Source organism: Lissotriton vulgaris, unplaced genomic scaffold, assembly GCF_964263255.1.
Source record: "Lissotriton vulgaris unplaced genomic scaffold, aLisVul1.2 SCAFFOLD_299, whole genome shotgun sequence".
Taxonomy (NCBI): Eukaryota; Metazoa; Chordata; class Amphibia; order Caudata; family Salamandridae; genus Lissotriton; species Lissotriton vulgaris.
The window spans coordinates 779,733-788,053 of NW_028246289.1; positions in this window are offsets into that span (position 1 = coordinate 779,733).

Consider the following 8,321-nt stretch of genomic DNA (forward strand, 5'->3'; position numbering starts at 1 on the left):
GGGCCTCTACCACGAATATGACTGTACCACCTCGTGATGTCAGTCCGTTTTCTATAAGTTTAATAGTTATAGTTTTTCTTATGTTTACCGGAATGAGTATAGCATTCGGGTCAGTCTGTAGGAGACTCGCGTCCTCCTCTAGGAGTTGAGCTGCTATTCTAGCTGCCTCCGTTTCATCGCCACTTTCCACCATTTTACTGACAGAAAGTTTTGTTGCAGATCAAGTTTCAAGGAAACAAAGATTAGGTGCAGAATATTTTGGAACACTGTATCCTTCAACGTTGACTAAACCAAAAACTATACATAGGAATCTCTTTCTACTGAGTTCCGGCGGATTTTAACCTCTTACCCACTCCAGACGTCTTTTGGAGTATTTACGGGAAAAAGGGTCTGTGTGAAAAAGCACGACTGAGTTACTCTAACGTCTTGCGTTAGTTTTATCGCCTTACCAAACGTTGGGCGCCATGTAGTGTAGTTCCTATATTCCCAATAGGCTCTGCGCATTGAAATAATATACTCAGCAGTGTAGACGTAGGACTGAGGTCGACTAGGTCTCTACTGACTATATTAGACTTAAGGTTTGCCAGCTAGCTCAGAGGTCACTAGAAACTTTCTCGAATAAACGAGGAGGAGTTTAACCTCCCTGGATAGACAAGAAGGGATTAGCTTCCGATAACCATATAACATGACAACTTTGCTCCCTCAGAATAAGAGTATATCTCTAGAGTCGTGTGAAACAATAGACAGCTATTTCACTCAGTCAATTGTACGTACTTAGTTTCACCAGGGTGCAGAGAAGAGAGAGAGACGGGCGTTTTCAATAAAAGGTATAATTTATTGAGCAGTCTTCCTTCTCATGCAAGAGAAATGAATTGCCACAATTGCAATACTTAATGTAAAGTAAAGTGCGTACAGTAAAAGGAGTATTATTTTATTTATTTATATGCTTATAAAGCGCCGGAATAGACCCCCGAAGGGGTATCTCCGCGCTATAACTGCAGATGAGGGTGAGACATAGTAGTGTGTCCGATGGTAATAGGGACGTTAGTTGCTGGGAAACAGGTGTGTTTTTAGGTTTTTTCGAAACATCATGTGGTTGGTGAGGGACCTCAGTTTTGGCGGCAATGAGTTCCAGAGTGTGGGTCCGGTATGAGCCAGCGCACGGCCACCTTGCCTGGTCTTCTTAACTCTAGGTACCTTCAGTAATTGCTGATTACTGGAACGCAAGGAGCGCCCTGGGATGTAGGGCTGAAAGATGTCAATCAGATATTTAGGGCCCATCCCTGTTAGGCTCTTGTGTATGGTGCACAGAGTTTTAAACTGGACTCGCTTCTTTACTGGAAGCCAGTGAAGTTTAGTCAGTAGGGGGCAGGAAGGTGTCCTTGGTGGAGCATTCATGACAATCCTTGCTGCTGTATTTTGAATAACCTGCAATTTCTTGAATTGTTCCTCGTTAGCTCCAAGGAGCAATCCATTGCAGTAATCAACCCTACTGATAACAAGAGCCTGCACCAAAGTTTTTCTGTGGTGGTCCGGTAGATAGGGGAAGACACGTCTTAACATCCCTATAGCCCGGAAGCAGGTACCGGCTACTTGATTGACATGATCCTTGAAAGTGAGTTGTTGGTCAAATAACACTCCCAAGTTTCTAACCTTGCTTTTGGGGATGGGGACAGGACCAAGTTCTTGGGGCCACCAATCCGATGACCAGTGTGCCGTCGCTTGGCCGAACAGCATGACTTCGGTTTTCCCGACATTACACTGCAGACAATTTGATGACATCCATTCTGCAATGGCTCTCATGCCATCTGCAAAAGATCTTTTAATTGCAGGTGTAAGATTTTTGAAGGGAAAAAGGAGTTGGGTGTCGTCAGCGTACGACACAGGGGTGAACCCGAAAGATCTAGCTAGGTTGGCAAGGGGGGCCACATATATGTTGAAAAGTGTGGGGCTCAGACAGGAGCCCTGTGGCACTCCCATATGAAATAATACTGTAAAATCATTGATATGGTTTCTTAGCCATAAGATACTTAAAATGGATAAAATCTATACATACATATATACATTGACTAACGTACTCAACTGGTGCTTCTAAAATACGCCTACCCCGGTGTACCTGACCTAAGCCTAATACGTGGGAAGGAGTAAGTAAGTAGCAGTTTAAGTTAAGTTGGTCTTGCCAAGAATCTGACTCAAGAATTCTCTTTAAGGCTTTAGTAAGCTCCGTACCTTGGTAATAGAATGTGGGAGGTCTGGTATCTCTTTCCTCAGGACTCGATATTCCAGCAACCCGCAAGGGTAGGCTGGAAACGCCGGAGCTGGATTTTCTCGGCTGGAGAAAAAGACAGCGTCTTTCTCAGCGCGTCAAAGAGGAGGGGCAGCATCCATGGGCTCTCGGGCAGGTAGATAGCTACTCTGCTCCAAAACCACCACCGTGTGTTTGCTTAAGGCAACGTTGGTATATTTATACCTGAAAGGTGCCGGGTTTGACGTAAGGTTGGACATAAGACGTCAATAAAGATGTCACTAAGAACTGGCCGTTCTTACAGTGCTCGCAGGAGTCCTATGACAAATCAAAACAAAAGCAAATGGGGATTTCCCAGGTTGCTGGAGGTTTGGTGCGTCGAAAGAACTTGTTGTGCTTTCTAGGAATCCAAGGAAGTAGCTTCTGCCGTGCTTTGGCCTGCAGGGGCTATTTAATTAAATATGGATCTGATTCTTATGCCATTATAGGGATATTATTGATTATAGCCGTACATGGGCATACAATAGCAATATTGATTCAGGTTCCTAGATAAAAACACAATAGAACTACTTCACATTCATCATCAGCGAAGCCTTTTCTCACCCATTTGTCATATGGCAGTGGCAGTGGGACGCGCTTCACATGGGACGCATGGGTCCACGCCTTGCGGCCCTGGATCCAGAGTGCGGTACGGGTGGTGAGGAGAACTTGCCTCGGCTCCGACCACCTTGGATCCAAGCAGGACTTCCGTTGGTACTTCTTGACGACAACCCAGTCCCCGGGTTGTATAGTGTGTCCTTCCCCCTCCGGCCGTGGCTTCAGGGTGTCTGCTACCTGCTGATGAACAGAACGGAGATCTTTAGTCAAAGCATACAAGTAGTCTATCAACAAAGGGTATTCTATTTCTGAGAAACATTTAGGTTTAGGGACACCCCACAGGTTGGCCGGACGGCCAAAAATGACTTTGTGTGGCGAGACACCTGTCGTGGAATTGACTGTCACTCTGGTGGAAAGTAAAGCCAGGGGGAGTGCATCCGGCCAATGTAACCCTGTACTCTCTTGTATCTTGGCCATCTTCAACTTCAACGTCCCATTAAACCTCTCTACCAAACCTGCAGCCCGGGGGTGTCGTGCTGCGTGGAATTTCTGTGATATCTGCAGTCCCTTACATATCAGTTCCATCAATTTGGCATTAAAAGATGTGCCATTGTCACTCCAGATCACCCGGGGTAATCCTTAGCGAGAGAAGTATTCCTTTATCAACATCTTAGCTGTTGAGCTAGCTGTACAATCCTCTGTTGGAAAAGCCTCCACCCACCTACTAAAAGAGCATATCACCACCAGGACGTATTTGAGGTTATTTACTGTTTCCATCTCAATATAATCCATTTGGATCACTTCAAAATGGAAATAAGGAGGGGCAAAATTTCCAACCAGGACAGGTGTTCCCTTTCCAGGATTATGTCTTAAACAAACCATGCATTGCTGCACTAAGTGTGTTGCCATCTTGGAGATGTTCTTATTGCTCCACACTGGGTCTAGTAGTTTACAGATTCCCTTCGCTCTAATGTGAACTGGCCCATGAGCCATTGTCACCACTGGGAGGACATATGCGTCTGGAAGTAACCACCGTCTTCTGTCTGACACATCTGTCCAACACTCATCCGCGTCCAACCTTCCCCCACCATCCTTCCATGTCCTCAACTCATCCTCCGTCGCTTTTTCTTGTATGTTCTACACACTTTGTACAGTATTCATAAACATGTCAACGTCTGGTACCCACCTCGCTGGTCCTGCCACAAACATTCGAGGGAGTTTTGTCCTAGCTGTCTCCTTGGCTGTCTGATCTGCAAATGCGTTGCCCCGTCCTACATCATCTACCACCGCTTTGTGTGCACTACATTTGATCACAGCCAGTCATCTGGGAAGTGTCAATGCTGTCAATAATCGTAATATCAATGGACCATTCTGGATCTTTTGTCCGTGTGATGTCAAAAACCCTCTCTCCGCCCACAGTCGCCCGTACTATGAGCCACGCCGAAGGCGTATTGGCTGTCAGTGTAAATATTCACGTCCAATCCTTCACTCAATTCACACGCTCGCATCAATGCTATCATTTCTGCAGCTTGGGCTGAGTGGTACGGGACCCTAGAAGTCTCCACCACTGTTTTTAATGTCGTGACTGCATATGCTGCAGTTGAGGTACCATCCGCAAGTTTAAAACAGGAACCATCAACATACAGCTCCCTGTCGGGATCATCTAGGGGAGTGTCCGTTAAATCTATTCGTCCCTTCGTCTCCTCCTCTGTCCGAAACAAACAATCATGGACTACATCGTCCTTTTCATCTGAAGGGAAAGGTAGCTATGTGGCTGGGTTCAAGGTGGCACATCTTTTAATCGTAACATGGGGTGCGAATAATGTGAGCTCATAACCAGTGAGACGAGCACTGGTTAAGTGCTGCATCTGCGTTTTGTTCAATAAAGTGTCCACAGCATGCGGTTCTATTACTGTGAGGTCGGAACCCAACACGAGCCCCGCCGATTGTCTAATTGAGACTGCAGCAGCCGCTGTAGCCCTTAGACAGCTCGGCAACGCTCTCGCCACATTGTCAAGCATAGCAGAAAAATAAGCACAAGGTCTCTGTTTTCCGCCGAAACATTGAGTTAGGACAGACAACGCGCAACTAAGCATGGGCGGAAAATCCGTTACGCTCGCGGATTTTGCGGATTTTCGGTAAATTCGCAATCCGCGAGATTCGCGAATTTCCCGCAAAATCCGCAAATCCGCGAGCAGCGGATTTTATGGCTTGCTCGCACTGTTCGCGTGAGTTCGCGGCTTCCCAGTTCAACTTCGCGCCCCGCGAATAAGCGCTAAATTGCAGAAATACGATCTTAGCAAAACTGAAACTACTTACCAGGTTCAAAAGTTCAAGCTCATCATTAGTAGCCATTTCCTGTAGTGCTTCCTGAGGGGCCCCTCCAGAGTTCAGTTGCCTACTTGCAACTATTATGTGACCCTGCTCTGACCCTCAGAATAGTTACACAAAGGTCCTGAATTACAGCTAAGGCAGACAAGCAGGAGCCAGGCTGGAAGTTCAAATCCAGTGACACATTAATCAGCCCCTAATTCATTATTGTCAGTTGGGGCAGGGCAGGTGTTGTAACTAATTTTGCAACAATGAAAGCACTTAGCAAGTGCAAAAGATCACTAATCAGGAAGCACTAAGGAAGCAGGTGCCAGCTAAAAAAATATTCTGTGACCCATTAATCAGCCCCAAATTAATTCAGGTCACTTGAGGCAGGGAAGGTGTGCTTTGCTTTGCCACAATAATGTACACTGGACAACCAGAGGGTGCTGTGATGAAACAGAGGGGGGCATGGGTGGGCCAGAGGGTGACATGAGTAGTCAGAGAGTGGCAGTGGTGACAGAGAGTGGCAGTGATGAAGAAGAGTGTCCCAAACAGGCTGGACACGTAGAAACAACAAGTTCGCAAAACTTGCGACCCGACAGGTAAGTTCGCGTTTGCGAAATTGTACAAAACCCTCGCGAACTGGCAGAAACCATCGCGAACACAAAAAAAAAAAATCGCGAGAATTCGCGGATTTTGCGGATTGCGAGTTCGCAAATCCGCAAAATTCGTGAACGCGAGATTTGCAAAATTCGCCCATGCTTACGCGCAACCTTCCGCCTCATGTACATAAAGCACAAAAGGCTTCTGGTAATCAGGAGTTCCCAAAACAGATGCAGAACACAAAGCAATTTTTAGTGACTCAAAAGCTTCTTGACATGCTGGAATTCAGAGTAGGGGTTCGCGCACCTCTTTAGTAGTCAGATACAGAAGGGGTTTGGTTAGTAAGGCATAATTAGGTATCCACTGGTGACAATACAAAGTTATGCCTAAAAACGCGCACACCTCTCGCTGCGTGTTAGGTACAGCCATGTTAGTTATTGCCTTGATGCGCTCCGGTGTCAACCTCCTCCCCTCCTTTTATAGGAGAGGACCTAAGTAGGTAACCTCCTGTCGACAGTATTGAAATTTGGGAAGGGACACTTTGTGTCCATTCCGAGCCAAATGATGCAGCAATTTAACCGTAGCATCCCGACACCCATCCTCGGTGTCAGACGCTATCAAAAGATCGTCCACATATTGCAATAAAACATTGCCCTCGGGTAGTTCCAAATCATCCAATTGAGCCTTCAAAGCCTGACTATAAATGCTGGGGCTCTCAGTATAGTCTTGAGGAATTCTACAAAATCTGAAGCTACGGCCAGCCAATGAGAATCCGAAAAGATGACGGCTGTCAGGATGTACCGGGATGCTAAAGAAAGCATTCTTTAGGTCCAGAACAGAGAAATATTTGGCGGTGGGAGGGATCATAGTCAAAATCGTTGTAATATCAGAGACCACTGGATATTGGGGCTCAACCACTTCATTAATGTGGCGTAAATCAATCACAAAACGATAAACATCAGGTGCACCATCACCTGCATCAGCAGAGGGTCTTTTAAGAATCGGGAGAATGGGGCTATTACAAATGTTAGAGGCCGTTTCTTCTACCACACCCGACTCTATCAAATCCTGTATTATTTGTAGCAGAGCCATTTCACCATCCCAGGATATTTTATAATGCGGTATTCGGGGCAATCGAGCTCCCATTTTAACCTTGATGGACACGGGTTCAATATCCACCTTTCCTACATCAGTATCACTACTGGCCCACAATGTCTCTGTGATCCCCACAAACTCAGCTGGAAGAGGCTGGTCTTTTGAGAAGCACTGTTGCGCACGCGCTACATTAGGACCCAAAGTGACGTACACACCGTCTGGGGAACAGTAAATTGTAGAATGCCGTCTCTTCAGCAAATCCAAACCCAGCAAATTCTCACCACAATTCGAAGTCAGAAGGAAAGGAGAGTCAATGGTGAAAGGACCAATCGTAAGCGTTAAAGGCTTAGAGATGGGGCTAATTACCGGAGTACCTGAGAACCCAACGGAAATATTATTCCTGCCAGACAGAGCCGCCCCTGGGACCTTAGAACGTGATACAGAACTTTTCATAGCACCCGTGTCCACCAAAAGTTTCTGAGGAGACCCCAACAAATCCGCAGTCACATAGGGTCCTCGTTGATCAACATCCACAGAAACTGGTCCCAGGCCCTGTCCTACGCTGTCCTAGTTATGGGAAAAACCAGTCATGTCATCCATTGCATATGCATCACTGTAATACTGGTTGTAGTACTGCTTGTCACTGTCATGACCACCCTCAGTCTGAAAATGTTGTCGATCCCTCTCCCCGTCAAAATGATTCCTCCCCGGTCGCCTGTCTTCACCACCCTGTCTGTCTCTGTCATCCCTACGATATTCATCACGACCTCTGCCTCTATCTTGTCCAGCATTGGACCGAAGCTCCGGACAATCTTTCCACCAGTGTCCCTCCTTTTTACAGTTCGCACATTGATTCGGCCCCAGCCTCTCTCTCCTCTCTCCCCTTCCATAGCTACTTCCACCTCGACCCACTACCATAGGTGGGGCTCCACGTCCCCGACCCTTCGACACCTGTTGCAACAACACTCTCGTCCTCAGATCCTTATCTTTCTTTTTCTGTCTGTCTTTGTTCTTGTTCTCTCTATGTTCATAGTACTGAGCCATACTCAGAATACCATAGGGGGTGGACGTCGTCCAAGTACTCTCAGATGCTTGCAATCTAGCCGCTATTTCTGGTAACAAATTTGTTACAAACCTGTTCACAAAAAGTCGCAAGCCCCCATCCTGAGAAAGATCCTGAACTCTAAAATCCAAAAAGGCTTCTTCAAAACGAGTAAAAAAATCTGAAACCGCCTCATTCTTCTTCTGTTTACATGCAGTCAACTTATCCCAATCCACCTTCTTGGGAGGAATAAGAGAGTGCATAAATGTTATTATTCTCCCCGGTAATGCTAGGATCTCATCTTTCGGTTTGTCTCCTGGCTTCCGCTCCTTATCCCAGTCCTTGAATTCTTCCCAAGTACCTCCCAATTCCTCCGCATGATCTGTACCCTTCACCTGCCTCCACACGTCCGCCGGAACCAATAAT